The following is an 18339-nucleotide window of genomic DNA, read 5'->3' as shown; positions in this document are numbered from 1 at the left end:
GAGGCCCTGGCTTCTTTGATATTTGATAAACCTGCTATTCTTTTCCTGAGGGCCTCTTAGCAAAACAGAATAACCTTACAATATGCTTTTAGTCTAAAATACAGAAGCTGTGGTCTTGGTACTTTGGTACTATTACTTCATCTACTTACTAAGCATGCATCAATATCTAAAGGACAGTTGATGAAAACAGAGACCCCCCTTTCAATGAAATAAAGAGACCCCAGAAAGAATTATTAGTATCAATAAAGAGACCACGAAATAAAGTACGAATCTTGTTAGTTCTATATGCAGAAGCAACATTCAATTCCTACACGATGATACCTTACATTTATATGAAACAATACCAGAAACTGTGGGGAGTTTTTTGCATATTGACCACTATATTTATCTTGTATGTACATTCAAATTTGTGTGTTATTTTTTTTTTTTAATTGTAACTTGTTTTCTGCATTTTCAATGTTTTTTTATATGGAAATTATGAAATATGTAATTTTTCTCTGTGGGAGAATGTGGGGGGAGATTTAACAACAAAGAGCCCAACAGACTCTGGTAGATCTTATCTCTATGAGGCCTCCGGAGTCTGGAGACAGGGCTAAGGTGTAAACAGAAAAGTCTTTAGTACGCACAGCTAATGTGGTCACTTCTGGGACAGTTAAGCAACCCTTTGTTTGTTATCTACGTTGCTGTGAAGAACTTAAGGATAATTAACAATTAACCGTGAGTGGATTTACTACTTACGAGTGAAGGATATATAAGGTGTGTGTAAAACACAATAAGAAGAACTTGCTATTCTAAGAATTTGCTAACTTGCTATTCTGAGAACTTGCTATTCTGATGCCACAGTGACTGGGGGAATTCTGTAACGGGACCAAGCGCCGACAGGAGAACATCAATATTTTAAGGAAGGCCTATGAAAAGGTGCTTGTGCTGTTGAAGCCCAGCGTTATTTCTAACAATGCATCTCAAGCAGAAGGCTGCAAACATTTCTGAGATATTTTGACAGTTTTCAATCAATATCAATAGAAATCAAATTATTTGTGTTCTTGTGTAGATGAAAGAGGAAAATAGAGGTGTGCAAACTATCCTGAAATATCTGAGTAGTTACATCAGCTACTGAGAGAATGTAATGTTTGTAATTCCCGTCTTTTTCTCACAAAAGAGGATTGCTTTCCCACTCTCGCTACCAAGTCTACTTTTCTAACTAAAAATCATTTTTGTAAAGCCCCCAGTCGGCCTCCTCTGAGGAGCAGTATTCCAATTAACATCAGTTTAATATTCTATGCATGGTTACTATTTTGTGTGAATTGCTGTAAATAGCAATAAATAATATAGTAGCACTGTGAAGAAGTGCTTTTTATAGCTGGTATACTGACGATTTCCTATCAGTGACAAGAATGTAAACACTTCTTTAAGTTTTAAAATGATTTGTTTGTAGTAGTTATGGTGTTAACACAAAAGGAGTGAAATATGGATGTAGAACATTTATTATAGAACATGATAGGAGTGTCCTAAAGCCATATTTTCACTTAAGACCCAATGTGTTTATCTATCTGATGAAAGACCAGGATACCTGTGTTTCTGTATGTGCTCTTTTAATGAGTGCTTACCCCAAGAAGTGGAATTCTGAATGGACCTGACTTCCAGGTTAATGGTTTGAGTTCATTTTATGCTTCAGAAGTTGTTTATGGATAAGTAAATAATAGTAAGTTAATGCAGATTTGCAGATAAACTTGAAAGGATTGACAATGTAGATTATACTGAAGATCAGTGTCATAGTAAGCTTTAATTATTACAGATAATTAATGTGATGAACAAAAGCATTGTCCATGCTGAGGCAGGGTGGGGAGAAAGAAATGGTATGGGTGGGACTTTGTTGTTGTTGTTGTAGTTTTGTTTTAAATCAGCATGAACTCTGTGTTTCTCAGGGCTGAGAGTAAATATTGAGACCCAAAATATGGAATGTTATGCTAACGTGTTACCGGAGATACCTAATCAAAGAACAGCTAATTTTTTTTTTTTTAATACAGCCACTCTTTACATTATTCTGTTAATGGTAAAAAAAAATAAAATTACTTAGGGTGCAATGGATTTAAAAACATCTTTATGATTCTTTGGCTGTCTTGTAGTCTTTTAAACAACAGGTTTCCTCCAGCTTTCCCAGACCTTATGCCAGTCGGATGAACATGCAGTAGGCAGAGGATCTGTGCTTTTTCATATCAGAGCCTGGTGATTCTTGAGGATGTGAGTTGGCCTAGCATTTTTACGAACTAACAGTCTGTTTTGGGTGTAGTGCCTGAGACAAAGTGAAGGGAGCAGAAAATGCAGGGAAAATAGTGCTAACAGGAATAGAAAAATCTTGGACTCTTCAGATTGTACATGTACTGCGAACTGTTATGAGAAAACTGTTGGCTTATGGGTGGTGTGGAATTGCAGAGTGACATATGTCTAGTGAGGATGCCAGTAACTGCAAAAGTTTATGGATCTCCCACAGTGAGATCCACATTTTTACCTCCAGTTCTCTTTACTGATAAAATGAAAGCCACTTTCTTTAGCTACTTGAATGTTCCTATTTTGGCAAAACTTAGAACACTTCTGGAGTGTTTTCTTTTAAGATCTCAAAACGGGAGAAGAAAATAGAGGCAATAACATAACATAAAAGACCAGATCTCTTTCAGAATTTTCTGACAGACTGCTTCCACATCCAACTTTTAAACGTTTTAGACATTCTTGAGAGATACTCAGATGACTTATGTCACGGAAATAAAACTTGGAATTTGTGCTCTAAAATAAAATTCCAGCACTGTAGCTAGAAAGAAATGATATGATCTTGTAGAACAATGTGCAAATAACATAAGAGACCTTTGTTTTGTGTGGAGTGGAATGCCTAACAGAACAAGTGACTGAGGCTGAAGTTTGTTATGAAGCTGGGGTCTGAAAACCCATTAAATGTCTGAGTGGTAAGCTGTCAAAATGTTTCATGTTTTGAAGCAGAATGCAGTTCCTATAAGAGAAACAAAACACTATTTTTATTTGGCAGAATGTGAATATGGCATTGTGGAAAACACAGGAGGGATGCTCCAAAAGTAATGCCTCCTGTTTTACTATGTTGACCCACGACATCAGAGGCAGATGTTGGTGGTATGGCAGTGGGAGTTGAACCTTCCCACCAGTACTCCATTGCCTTTTGTTGCCGTGTGACAGGTGACAGTGGAGGGGCAGTCTGACAAATAGCATCTGATGTGGAAGTGCATAAGAAGCAAAGGTGCGTAATGGAATTCTGACATGCAAAAAGAATGGCACTCACTGATGTTCATCAATGCTTGTTGAACATTTATGAAGAACAAAAAGTGGATGTAAGCACAGTGAGGTGGTGAGTAGTGCATTTCAGAAATGATGCTGTCATAGCAACTGTGAAACAATGGGTCACTGCTGGTGCAGATTTTTATGAGCATGGCACGCACGTTCTTGTTCAGTGCTGGGAAAAACGCATGGCTAATGGTGGTGACTGTTGAAAATTAGTCTTTTGTAGCTGAGAATTTGCTGTATCCAGTAGTGTTATTGTGCTCTTTGTATCAGTTGTAGTTTCCATAGTAATCAATAGGAGGCATTACTTTCAGAGCAACCTATCTATATGGAGCCTGGTATAACAGATGGTGAGGACTGCAAAACATCAACTGGTATTATTATTGAATTTACAGGTTTTTCTCCACATGAACAGATAGTACATTTGAACTGAGTTCAGTAGTATTCACTTCTTGCAGATGCTCTTTTTCACTTGGATGGAACCACTGTAAAATGACCCATAGCAGTCTGACTGCTTTGAGGAGATATTCAGGTAAGCTTTTATCTGCACACCAGTTAGGAATTCTGTCTTCTCTCTCTGAAAGGATTTACTTTGTCAGTGCAGTAGAAGATGATTCTGTTTTGTGCTCATGTTCATATGTGTGTGGGAATACTGGGTTCCATAAATTATGCTGTATTGGATCACTTTCTGCCATTCATTTTAAACATTATGGAGTGATCTATCTGAGAGTGAAAGATTGATTTCTAGGTAAAAAAGACAGAAATAGCTATTTATTTCACTATGTATATTAAGAAGCCTAACTAGAATATTAAAAGCCTGGACTTAGGATTTTAAACTAATGTTTAAATACATGTGGTTTGTTTTTCAAGATGTTTAGAACTTCTTATCCTTTTAAATCCTTGGCACTTTAAATTCTGACTCCTTTTTATTTGAAAACCACTAGTGAGATCAGAAGGTTAATCTAGGCTGCCTTCTAGTTTTTAAAACTGTCCACAGATGTCATTTTCTAATCTTTGCCGCAAAATATCAGGGATATTTTTGCAATTTTAAGCCTAACAAGTTCACTGGTATATTCTCATTATGTGCTTTAGCCATAACACTGTTAAAAAAAATGTAATTTCTGTTAAAGCAACTCATTTTCTGGATAGTTATACGCAGGGATCAGACTCAGCAGTGAGGAGGACTGATGCTGTGAATAACATCTAGTTGAATGACAAGAGCTGGACACAGCAATAACCTTTCAGAAGATGGTTGTAAATTTTATTTGAGCAAGGCTAGGTCAGATCAGGCTGTAATGGCTGAAAATTGTGACCATCTGCTGGCTGCTTGTTAAAAAAAAAGAAAAAATAAACAACAAAAAAACTGCCAGCCAAACAAAAACAAAGAACAAACCCTAACACACCAAATAATAACAAAGAAATCCATTTAGTGAGGCCACAATTACAGCTCCCATCCTAAAGTTTTTTTACAGAAATTGACAGAAAACTTACAAATGCTTTTCTTTTAAAAGCTGTTCATATACTGAATGTGAGAACAGGAATTACTTTTTGTAAAATTTGCACAGTTATGCACGAGCACTTTCTTCTTTAGGGTCATATTATTCAGGAATATTCAAGCAAACACCTAGACAACGAGTGTGGTTCTAATTTTGTAGTCTTAAAAATAGCAATTCAAAATTATAGTTTCAAATTGTAGTTCTGCAAGCTATGAGATAAGTTATAAAATGCAAGAAATTACTTTTAATTTCAGAGCCATGTTTATTCAGGTATTTCTATTTTGGTGTATTTCAATTAAAATATGTAAATGCATATTTTAGAAAGGCATTGACGTAGGGAGAGTCACAAGAACAACACATGGGTTAGCCCATGTGTTGCTAAGGTGCTACAGTACTCTCAAATTTGCTGACTTCCTGGAACTTTTGGATCTATTTCTGTCCAAGTCAAATGTGATTGGAATTACGATTACTTATTTTTATTTTTTATAGACATGACTTAATCTAATCACTTTTTGTTGTGTCAGAGACTTCAAAACCTCGTACTTGATTTGGTTTTCAGTATTTTTTGAAAGGAAACTGAACAGAATGAATCAGAATGGACAGCTAACTTCCAATTTTCAACAGCTGAATGATAGGAATGTAGCTGTTAGTAAATAATCTCCAATTTGTAGAATATCTGACAAACATCCAAGTCAACTTGACCACCAGCTTAGTCTTTAAATGAGTTTCCTATTGGTGGGTAAAATCATAAGAGTCTCAATAAATAAACAGAATGAACACCAACTTTTCCTTCCTTGCTATACTTACAACTGAGTATAAACTATCGGAATGTAACATTCAAATTGACTTCTTTATAAAAGCAATCAGTGAAAAGATATACTTTTGATTAAGCAAAGTTTGGGCTCTAGTATTTAGCTGACTTTATGAAGAACTCCTTAATACACTTAATAGGAGATTCTGCCATTCAATTTATTTTACCTCAGGCTGCACACCAAGGGAGGAGCATTTCATATCCTGCCTTACGCATACTGAATTTTACAGCAAAAACTTCCCTGGAAACTCTTAAAAGGTCCAGAAAAATGGCGCTATTTGGTCACAGGCCAGATCTTCTGCCAGTAAACACTCTGAGCACTCTCTCTCTTGGGCAAACAGCTCTGAAGGAAATGCTTTCGAATGTTCACAAGTGATGTTGATTGCCACACGGCGACACCCACGATTTGCCTCCTTGGTAAGTCAGTTAAAGTCTTATCACAAAAGATACCTCAGAAAGCAAGCTTTGAGCCAAAAAAAGAAGGGTTCAGACAGCTTCCTGTTATAAAATTGTGCATGATCAACAGGCTAGATGCAAACAACTAAATACAGAAATTGAGTTAATTATTTATATATTGCTTAGTCTAATGTAAAGGTAATTTACTGCTCTGTGACCTCTGGTGCTAAGTTTGAGTGAATCGAGTAGCTGAGGGAGCAGCACAGTATTGCTTCTTCAGTAAGCAATTTGGTTTGATCACTGAATTATCTTACGGACCTCGAGAGATGAATATAATTGGATTAGCTGAAGGACAACAAATTTGCTATATTTGTGTCCTCCACCAGTTATTTCAGTCAATCATTTCCACTTAAATTGTTGCCTATGTTTGTAAGACAAATCTTACAAAAAGGGTTCTGAGTAAATAACTCAGCAAACACCAATCATAAATTCTTCAATAATGTATTACTCAAAACCTTTCAGCCTTTTCTTCTGTGAATAATAAATTGTTGCAATGAGAATGTTCTCAACACACTACAGCTAAAAAAACCTATTCAAACTGCTACAGAAAAATGTGGAGTATTTACTGGGTTTTGTTGGTTGGCTGGTTGTTTTTTTTCTATTAATTGTAAAAAATGTTGCCCCCATTGTCAAGAAAAAACTGCATGGTGAATAGAGTAACACTGAACATCGGTGTATTTTAAATCCTTATTATGTGTATAGATGGAAGATTTCTACCTTTTTCATGCTTTTATAAGGACTAAGAAATGCTGAACTAATTCTTATCATGTGACTTCATTGATCATGGTTATAAAGTTCACTTTTTTTTTCTGGATATTCAAGAAATAGAAAAGTAAAAAATTTCTACAATTTGTAGAAATACTGGAACATTGGAAGATAGTTCATGTGATATCTTTTCTTGATTACCTCACATACAGGGAAAAAAGAGAAGCACTTCACTATGTGTTGGACACTCTGTTTTTATCTCTCACATGTTGGCTGATAATTACAGTAAAGTTCTGGAGCTGACCACAGAGTAAATCTCAGAGAAAAGTTATCCAAAAGACAGATGTTGCACGATGCACAACAGCAAGATGGAAAGGAGCTTTTTTGTGCCTTTGTAGTCATTTGTGATTTGTTTGCCAGAATCAGTTTTGCTTTAGAAGATAACATTTTCACTTTTTTTTCTGCTTGACCAGGAAGGTTCTGTTTATGAACTGTTTTGTCATAATAATAGCTTTAATGCCATCTATCTGTGAAAGCTCTTGGAAAAATGGAAGATGGTGAAGAAAATAACAGCTCATTATCAGAAATTTGTAGTTCAGGTCTTGGTTTACATTTGATATATCTGCAGCAGTTTCTAAGAGAAGATTAGTGTATTACTGTGATACAAGACCTTCTTGCCTGAGGGAAGTTTTGTGACTATATTCAGTTTGTAAACATGGCGCTATATGGCTGTACTATTCTATATTAGTAATATGGAAGTTTATATATCTTTATATATCAGTAACTTCATAACTTTCACCTGCTCCCCATTCCCATTTTTAACAAAATAGTTGCATGAGGGAGTAATTGTCTCAGGAAAGGATCTACTGTTTGTACTGCTAGGTGACATGGACAGCAGTAGAAATCATGATTTACTGAGCAATCACAAACAACAAAAGCAAAAAATATATCCATGAGCTTCTGGAGTGGTTAGCAGAACTTGAGTAATGTTAGTATCCGTGAATTCTTTCTTTCCTTATTTATTTATTTATTTAAATTGCAGATACTGCCATTTTATAAAATTATTATTGTGCTAGTCAGTGAAATCTTGTCATTTATTTCTTATGCTTACTTTTGTGTTAATGAGTCAACGTTATGACACACATTTGTATGGAAATACTGTTTTGATGGAAGATATTCAGAGCAGCTGCAGGAGTACTAAGAAGTTTCATTTGAAAATAATAAGAAAAATATTCTGTCCTATCCAATCAGACAGGATATTATTTTTATGCTGACAGAATAACAGCGTTAAAAAGCTGCCCAAGAGAACAGAGCTGACAAACCTTAGAAAATTCATTTAACATTTGAAATATTTCTGAATTATTAATATTGTCAGTCTGATGGGACGTATCTGCCATCTAGTGGCTAGATAACTAAACGGGAGCTGTTCACCCAATCATTGCCTTCATTGTAAGCAAGTGCTATTAATTAGGGGCAAAAAAAGAGTACTCACTTTGGAGCAGGCCTGCAAATATCATCTAGTTTTGTTTAAAACAAATACCTGATAACAATATCAGACAGATAAATAACTTTAAATCGTAGTGAATACAATTTTTTTATACACTTGGAAAACAAAATAATGACACGACTTGTACACAGATCATAAAGTGTTAATATGGAGTGTAATTACTCTTCCTGCTCTCTGAAGTGTGGAGAGGGAAATCCAGGAAAATACAGGAATAAACATGCTTGATTTGAGTAGTCCCAATCAGCAACACACGATTTCTCACACCTATTGAGCAGTGATGATGATGATATCTTAGCTAGGCTACTGAACACAATGAATTGCTATAACCATGGATTTGGGAAGAAATGGGGGTCTGCAGCTGACTGTCCAATTAAAACTGCATGCAGATAAAACTTCAGCCTTTTGTTCTGCCTTATATGTAAATGAAATCAAGTTAGACCTCCTTGAATCTGTACATGAATGTAATTGGTCTGTGGGGAATCTATCAAATTTTTTATGCTTCTCATTATTTTTTCCCTTCACCCTCTCTCCTATGGCCTTAGTGGCTACTTTTTGATCTTTGTTCTCATGCTTTGCTGCTACCTTGTGATGTATAGCAGAAACAACATTCAGTGCCTTTTTTTAATTTTACTTCTTACTTAACAGAAACTTTCAAGTTCTTCTTTTCCAATAAGTAATGCAGAAATTAAAATTGTGATTTATTTTTTTCAGCACTAGTTATAATTGTCCACAAAAAATAACATTCATCAGCCTCAGTGATACCACTGCTTCTATATCGTTCTGGCAATATGCAAATCTTCTCTGGAATTTTCTGCTTGAGTGAAGGCTAATCATCATGTACACTGAGGGCTCACATATGGCCTCAGAAATGCAGAGTATCGTCTGATTTTCTTGTGGTAAGATTTCATGTCCATTTTTTCCTATATGTTGATCACCACCTATTTGAAAAGAGTTAACAAAAGCCACTAGCCAAAAAAATCTTTTAACAAAAGAGGTTAAAAACATATTGTGACACAGAGAGAGGAGACAAATGTTAAATTTAGCCAAGCAGTTGTTCTAATAAGACTATTCTTGTGTGAAACTAACTCAATATTTTAGCATATAGGTTAATCCATGCAATATGTCAGAAGTTCATGCAGTTCCAATAAGGCACCAAGTAAATTGAATGCTGCTTTGTTCTGTAAAGACTGATCCTTAAAGTTACTATTTCTTAAGCTAGTGCACAATTATAATATTCATTGACAGCAGTGGTGGGTCACAAGCTTTTAGGTCAGTTTTCTTTTCTGAATGTAAGCTTAGTCTAGTAAAGTTGCCATCTCCTCCGTGTGCACCATTCAGACCCAGCTAGTCAAATAACGATGACTTCAGTCTGGAGAAGAAGAGGCTCAGAGGTGACCTTATCACTCTCTATAACTACTTGAAGGGAGGTTGTAGTGAGCTGGGGGTCGGCCTCTTCTCTCTTGTAACTAGTGACAGGACGAGGGGGAATGGCCTCAAGTTGTGCCAGGGGAGATTTAGGCTGGACATTAGGAAACACTACTTTTCTGAAAGAGTGGTCAGGCGCTGGAATGGGCTGCCCAGGGAGGTGGTGGAGTCACCATCCCTGGAGGTGTTCAAGGAATGTTTAGATGTTGTGTTGAGAGACATGGTTTAGTAAGAACTATTGGTGATAGGTGGATGTTTGGACTGGATGATCTTGTAGGTCTTTTCCAACCTAGCTAATTCTATGATTCTATGACTCTTTTTATTTCTTTTAGTAAATGTACAGTTATATATCAACTCTACTGTTCCTTTCCTAATATGCCACTTGGACTGCTAAAAGTGGTGTGGAGATCTACTAGCTGCTGTGCGTAAGAGGTCTCCGCTGAAGTCTGACAGGTCCCAAACCTTTACCTGTATTTCTAACAATTTGGCCAAGAGGTGTGGCTTTTGTTGATTCCCTACTGACTTATTTTTCAGTTTGGTTTGGTTTCTTGCTTTCCTGATGGTGGAAAAAGATGGCTATGTGTATGCAGCCAGCCTGAAGTTATTATTGCAATGCATTAGATGATCCCAAGTGAGAAAGACTACTCTTGCCTCTCCTTCTGTCCCCTGTGAAATGTCACCCAAATGCCCCAAGGCACTTCAGCAAGTTCTCCCTGAGATGGGACAGACCCCTCAGGAGCCAAGAAAATATCCAGAGCTGTGCCCCTAACCCTCAGAAAGTCCTGGAAGGTGGCAGTGACATTTTGTCCTGCTTCTCCTTATTCCAGATTGGAGCAAGAGGATCTCTTTGGACATCCACTCCTGGTAGCAGGCTTTCACACCTATCTAGAGGGGGATGAATTTAGGGAGGCTGTGTCCTACTTATTCTGATTTCAGCAGATCTTTGACACATGAGGTGCACATTAATGGAAAAAGCATTTAAAATGTCAAAATGTCCTTTAATAATTAAAATCAACAAAATGAATGATGAATTATCAGAGATGGAAGGGGAAGGTACTGCTGGATGAAAACACTTTAAATCAACCTTTGAAATGGTTTTGAAAGTAAAAACTGAAATAATGCACTTATAAGAAGGAAATCATCCCAAGAATAAAAACAAACTATTTGAAATTAAGTGAGAAAACTCTAACAAAGAATGTTTAAGCAGTAGCTTTTAAAGAAATGGCACATCTGATTTTTCTTGTGTGAACAGACATTTTTCAGGTATACAGAAGAAAAAGTGGTCCAATGACTGAATAATACCAGTTAAAGTTACAAAGCATAAAACCAAGACATAAAAGTCAGGAGATGTACGTATATAAATAACAAGAAAATGCATGAGAGGCTTTATATGTTAGGTTTTGAAATGAAAAATGTGAATATTTTTGTCATAATGATGATAACTTCTTTTCAAGTAAGATATAAAGTAGTTATATTAACAGCAGAGTAGCTCAGCTAGAAAAATCTTTCAGTGTATGGTGTTTGATAATCTCAGAATCCAGGCATGGATAGCGTTATAGTGCCTAAAATAGATTTCCTTCATAGCTGTGGCAAGAAAGGTTATTCCAACCAGTGAATTTATCACATCTAACTCTTCTAAGATACTGTGTGAGAGGTAACTAAGAATATATGTAACATTATGGAAAAAAGTAGACTTCCGAAGAAGAACTCAGGATTCTTATGTGATGCTCTGACCTAGCTGGTCATGGTCCAGTTGGGTTGGAGTTCATATGGACACTTGTTTCTATATGCCACCTGGTTTAACTGGTTACAGTGCTGTTCACATATTCCTGATATGTGCACACCTTTGCAAACACAGCATAGGAACATCCTGCACTCACATAGACAGCATTTATGTCCTCAACCTGTTTCCCCTTGTGACTGGTCAGGACCAATTGATGGGAAATGTATATGTATATATAGTGTGTATACAATAAGCATAGATATAATATACATAGTATCTAGGCCTAGACTCTGAGTCTACCCAGTAGCTGGCCATGAATTCTGCCTTCTCCAGCTGCAAGTAGTAAAAAAGATATGATATATTCTATAATTCTATATGAGAAGAGAAGCTTTAGTGAAACATATTGCCAATTTTTTCATGCGATGCTTATTTTCAGTTTGGGGACTACTGGTATAGAACAGATCTACACTGCGGGTGTGCTGGTGTTTCATGGCCTGTGATGTATAGAAGGTGAGACTGGAGGATCACAGCGATTTCTCTGGTTTCAGAACCCGTTACTTAATAAACTGACAAACTCAGTCATCTAACAGTGCCACAAGTAATGCCCTTTCCTTCTCCTAAAGTGAAAAGGAAATTCCAGTTAAGGGGCAACTATCCCCTTGTCTTTAACCAGTTATGGCTCCTATTTCATACCTTCTCAACTCAACTGCCTCGTAGTGGTCCAACTTGGTAAAAGATTAACTTAAAATCCAACTTCTATCAACAGTTTACCATGTGAGGCCTTGTCTGTGTCTGGTAAGTAAAGGAAACTTGCTTCATTTTTCTAGAACTGGGTGAAAGTGTGAGAGAGAGGTGTCCATCTTTAAAACAAAAGACAAACTTCTCACATAACACTGCCCTCATCATCAGCCAAGGTCCCGTACTTTAACTTATATATTCAACAAGGCTTCCTTAAATACCTGTTGAAATACCTGCTGCTTTCTCTTTTCCCACCTTCCACCCTTCTCTTGCCAACTCACCAGTTTCTAAAGCATGCTGTCAAACACTGCACTGTCTCTGAAGAAAAGTCATGCAAGTCATGCAGAAAATTTCTTTCTCAGAGTCATTATGACTTAGGTTAACTTAAGAGAAGGTGAATGACAAAAAAAAAAGTGCTTATACAACAGTACACATAGAGTAGGTGGAGTAAACATGGCTGCAAAGGTACCTGCTCCCAAACCAGTAGCTTCTGCAAGAATATGAGCATGAAATCATTCTGTCATTTGATGAATAGTTAACTCTCAATCATTTTAAGATTGCAGACAATGAATAAAGAGACTACTATAAAAGAGATTGCTTATTATAGTGACCTAATGTGATGTTAGTCAAATGGCATCTATTGTTGATCAATAACAGCAGGTTGTGCTGTCTAGTTACAGTCACCTTTTTCCTAATCTGTGGTTGCTAGCAGACTTTAACAGTATTTTTGACAATGCACATGGAACTGTACTAATGCAATACATAATGTCCTTATTGTCTTTCAGTACATTATGTGTCTAATTTTATCCTTTGAAGAACATGTGTTATCATCTGCAAATGCCTATTTACTGAAAATTGTGCTTTTTCTGAATACAAATGCGAGTATATATACCTTCTGTGTTTTGCGTATTTGCTGTCTTTCCAAAAGCAAACCAATTTAAGCAAAATACAGAAACCCTTGTAACTTTACCAGCTGACACTTTCTGATGGGTCAAAGTATTGTAACTGCTGAATGAATTTCTCTAGAAATTTTAAATTGTCTTTGTGTTTAGTGGACTGAACCATAGATGCTCAAAGGCTCAAAGTTTGTCACCTGTGACAGAGTGGAAAATTCACCTATCCCTTTCTCCTTAATATCCTGTCCATCCAAGAAAGTGGAGGAAGAGAGCAGCTTCTTCCATCTGCTTGCTGTGTTCTCTCCCTGACTGAAAGGTTTATTTATTTATTTATTTGTGACTGAATTTTGCCACTCTAATATAAAATACCCAGGATCTGAGAGCCAGAGGTGCTCTTCTGTTAGCTCTCCTAGCTGGGATACTGCACAGTAAAATGCAATAGGCCTCCTATTTTTCTGGCTCTTACAACCTAATTTGGCCTAATGTTGTAAGCTGCAGCTTTTATATGCTGGCAGGGGAGGTCTCTACACTATAATTTGTGGAAATTTTCTTTGGAGACTTTTTTTTTTTAAAGTTTACAGCATTTGTAGCTATTCTGTGCATTCCAATTTAGTAAAGATAGGATGTCATGTTTTGTAAAGTACTAAGAAGTGCTGTGCATTGAAGTAAGGGTGTGTTTAATAGTTTGACAAGGTCAGCAGTAATCTCTATTGCATAGTACTTGCTGGAGACATAAAGTCTCTGCGCAGAATCTTTTGTGTACAGGGAACAAACAGAGGAAAAGGAGAAGGGAAAAATGGCAATCACACAAAGAAAGAATTCTTATATGGAGTAAGATGCTAGAATTGTTCCAAAGAATGGAGGTAAAGCTGTTTGGCAACAAGGAAAACTGCACCCAATTTTCTCAGAGCAAAACAGAGGATTCTTCTCCTGCTTGGAATCAATAAAACATAAAAGGAATGAGAAATGTCATGAATGAGCTGGAGAAAAGAGAAAATATGAGACTCCATGGGAACCAGAAGTTTTAGAGGACTGTGGTAGATGGGATGAATTTTGAATTTTATGTTATCTAATGACTTGCTGATGTGACTGGCATGACCGCTGCTGTGTTCTTACTGGGATAGTAAAAAGCTTTATTTCTTGTGCTGTCAAAGAAAAGAAGTAGTTAATAAGTCAAGTCAATCTCTGTGTTTATTTATTGTAATTGAAATGGAAAGGTAGTATGTCAGAACAAGAAATAGCAGTATCTCCATGCTATGAATAATAAGTATTTAATGATGCCGAGTGATTTACTGTTACATGGTAAGTTTGAGAAGTGACATCTACTAAGAAGAGCTATGTTTGTTTATTAGAATTTGTCATTACCATGGTTTACCACATTAAAAAAATAAATAAGCTTTTATTCTTCCTATGAAGAAGCTATTATTTATGTGATTTTACATTAATATACTATCCAAATATTTAAACGATGTGTTCAAATGAGTGGAATTTGTGACAGAAAACATCTGAAGGGCTGGTTCTTACACTTAACAAAACATTGAATGTCTGACCTGAAATTCTTTAAGCTGCCGCTAGATGGTAATGCTAACTTTTAAACAGGCTGAATTTCATAGAATCATAGAATCATAGAATTAGCTAGGTTGGAAAAGACCTACAAGATCATCCAGTCCAAACATCCACCTACCACCAACACCACCACTAAACTATGTCTCCCAACTCTATATCTAAACATTTTTTGAACATGTCCAGGGATGGTGACTCCACCACCTCCCTGGGCAGCCCATTTCAGCGCCTGACCACTCTTTCAGAAAAGTAGTATTTCCTAATGTCCAGCCTAAATCTCCCCTGGCACAACTTGAGGCCATTCCCTCTAGTTCTATCACTAGTTACAAGAGAGAAGAGGCCGACCCCCAGCTTATTACAACCTCCCTTCAGGTAGTTATAGAGAGCGATGAGGTCTCCCCTGAGCCTCCTCTTCTCCAGACTGAAAATTTCTGCTACATAACTTTTTCATTCTTAAGAGCAATATGGAAAGTACATTTGGGGCTGGTACTTGTAGTCTGGAAGCAAAATGTCCACCAACTGCTACAGAAAATTGGAAATAGGGAAACTCTAAGTGTTTTTAATTTCAAAATCACTTTTAGAGCCATTTCTGAGTAAAGATCATTCAAACATACCCCGTCCCATTTTTGCTCTAATTTAAAATGCATTCTGTGCTATGTACATTTGTGAGGATATGAATGTCATGTAGCTACCATTTTGTAGTTCAGCACTAAAAAGGACAATACTAGTAATTTTTGGGACGTTTCAGAGAGTTGCAGAGCAGTTTTTGGAACAAAAAATTATGGACATGTTTTGTTCAAGTACCATTTTTTACCATTACTGCAGCGCAGTACAATAGATTCTGCTTTGCAGATATGAACTGGAGTATTTGGCATTGAGAAAAAGATGCACTTTCATGGAAATGCGTTTCATATGTAATAGGAGCTACACTTCATTCACTTTATTTAAAGCTCCATTTATAACGGACTATTTTCCCAAGATCTGTAGTTAACTGTGAGGCTAAATTTAACAGAGACTGTGCAATTCCCTCTGATAGTGATGAGCAGTCCTATGCATGCCCATCCCAATGACATTCCTGAACTCTGAATCTCCCCATTTATATCAGGGTTGCTTCTATTCCTGCTAATAAATAGATATTAATAAGCAACTTAATTGATATTATTGACTCTACCATGTCTTAAAGTTATTTCCCTTAGCTGAAGAGAAGTTTATCAATGTTCTTCAACTTAGTAAGCTACAGTATTGCATATTTAAGACTTGGTAAATCCAAAGGGAAAGTCACTGATAGCAAAGCATAACTCATCTTGGGTTTGTTCAGCGCCTGCTCCAGTTTACCTATATACTGAAGAATGAAATAGAGATGGTTTGTAACCAAGGTTTCAAAAAGTATTGTACACTGTACATTTCCATATGAAAGACAGGAGAGACTATTTTCCATCAGATGTAAAAAATGAAATCTTAGATAAAAAATTTTTTGTGAAAGCACTTGAAACAGTGGAAATTTTCTTTCTGAGTAAAGGTGAAACTTGTTTGAGTGCTAAAGTAATCTAGAACTTCAGACTAGTATCTGTGGAGATTTAAAAGTGTGAGAGTTAGCTATTTAATATCTATCTGTTAAGGAAGATGAAGCATCTATGACTTTCAAGAAGTGCTGCCTCTCACGACAAGAACATTTTGTTTTCTGATGTTATGTTAGTTCCTCTAGAGTAGCACTCCCAGTAGCTTTAACGTTTCTAAAAATCATTAACATAATCATTATCCCTGACTAAATCTGTGTGTAATAAGGTAGCGATCATCACTGAATTCTCTCCTATGAAAAAGACTGATGTATCTGGGAAAGTGTTATTGATATAAATTTAGTTGTTTCTTTTGTTTGTTTTGTTTTGTTTTGAAAACAAGCATGTTTTTTGAATGAATAGAACAATTGTCTTTGCTTGCTCTTTTTGGTTCACGTTGTGAGAACTTTCTGAGCACTTGGTCAGGACTTCTATCAGACAAAGCAAAATTATAGGTGCTGTCCAAGAGTGTGCACAATGCACATCAGCCACCAACTGATGCTGTACTGGAGCTAAAATAGCCTAGACAATTTATACCATGTGGACAGTAAGTTCTCAGTCCAGTTGTTCAGATTTGCGATCTTCTCTTGTTTCTTCATGCTCGTATTACCTATATGTAGACTTATGGTACGAAAATTCAAAAATTTTTGCATAAAGTCTGATATTTTTTCAGTAACAACAAATCTCTTACATTTGCAAGACTGATAAATCAGTTGTGCCCGTGCAGGCACAATTAAAATCTCAATGGCTGAATGACATGTTTTTATGATTTTCGGTTATTGGTATTCCACAGCATAACATCATGTAGTGAATGTACCTGGTTCTCAGAAGAGAAGGACTACTACATTCCCCAGGGGACTTTGCTCCTCTGTTACCATTTCCGGCCAGAGGGAAAAGATAAAAACCTGCAGATCACGAGACCTCGTCCTTCTCCTTCTGCCCATCTCTCGTCCTGGTAGCACCTCTCTCCCCAGCTGTCTTATCGTCGGTAGTAGAGAAAGGCCTACCTTGATTTTGGACATTCTCTCTCGCTGTATTGGATTTATCAGCTTAAATTGTAATTATATTGTATTATAGTGTGTTGTTCTGCATTCCGATATCTTATTTAGTAAATTAATTTGTTTCTCCTCAGATTGTTGCCACTGTTTTTACTCTCAGGCCAATCTCCCTACCCTTTTTCCCTTTTCCCGGGGCATGGGTCCGTGTGTCCCCCGTCCCATTCATCACGGAACCGGGCCGAACGCCCGTAAGCTGTTGACAGTGAATAAAAAAAATCCTACTGTTCAAAAAAACATATAGTCAAATGTATAGTTGGGTTTTGGGAGAGGTTAGTTCCTGTATCTATAAAGTCACTTTAAATTACGAATGCCATTAAAGAGGACCAGATGTCCTACTGAGATGATTTTGCTCCCAGAATTTTTCCTGTAGGTCCTATAAGAAGTTAATGATTCTGGCTTAAAAATAGTGAAGTCAGCTTGGAAGAGGAAGTTTTCAATAAACATGACAAGAATTGCTTCTTTTGTGAGTACTGTTTTTAGAGTTGGCCGAGGGAGTATTATTTATTGTTTATTGCTTTGTAAAAAAGCAGTTCCACCTAACTAGTCAGTATATATTACTGACCTATGAGGAAACAGCTCTCATTATAGAAACCAAAGCACTGTCCATGCTGTAGATAATTTCTTGTGAATACTGTTCACAATTCATGACACCGAATGTTATTTATGCCAATAAATATGCCAGTGTGTCTATATTTCACTTTTCAAGCTTGGTGCTGTGTAGGTGGTGAGAGTTTTTGAGTCAGAATTTCACCATAAAAGGAGGGAATGTGCCTAACTATACTCCCAAATACCTTTATGTTTTTTAATGTAAAGTTACTATGGTTTTGGGTAGCTCACTGTACAAAACTTTGTACTGAAGAACAACTGAATTGAAAAATCTGAACAACCAAGTGCGCGTACTTGGTTTCTACTTTCCATAGGTTTCCTTATTTCTACATTGTTCCATCATGAGCTCATTGCATGTATTTACATAAATGCAATTATTTTTCAAACACAGTATGTCATTTCTATTTTTTAGTTTGTCTAAGCCCACTTGTTCCTTTACTGAGATTTGAAATTCTTTATTAGTAAGTCAATGCAAGACCTTGCAAGTCAGCATTCT

At 36.5% G+C, this 18339-nt stretch overlaps 1 long non-coding RNA gene across 2 annotated transcripts; it reads left to right on the top strand.

The window, feature by feature from the left end:
* On the top strand, positions 755–17032 carry LOC110398603. 2 transcript variants are annotated; one of them, XR_002438493.1, is made up of 5 exons: positions 755–2241; positions 3699–3835; positions 5783–6027; positions 8990–9174; positions 16973–17032. It is a non-coding gene; the product is annotated as an uncharacterized LOC110398603 (long non-coding RNA). The 2 variants fall into 2 exon arrangements; XR_002438494.1 differs by having other exon boundaries at positions 6984–9174.

This window comes from Numida meleagris, chromosome 4 (genome assembly GCF_002078875.1).
Source record: "Numida meleagris isolate 19003 breed g44 Domestic line chromosome 4, NumMel1.0, whole genome shotgun sequence".
In the NCBI taxonomy this organism is placed as follows: Eukaryota; Metazoa; Chordata; class Aves; order Galliformes; family Numididae; genus Numida; species Numida meleagris.
Note: the sequence above shows the minus strand (reverse complement) of the source record. Positions and strands in the feature narration are given on the sequence as shown.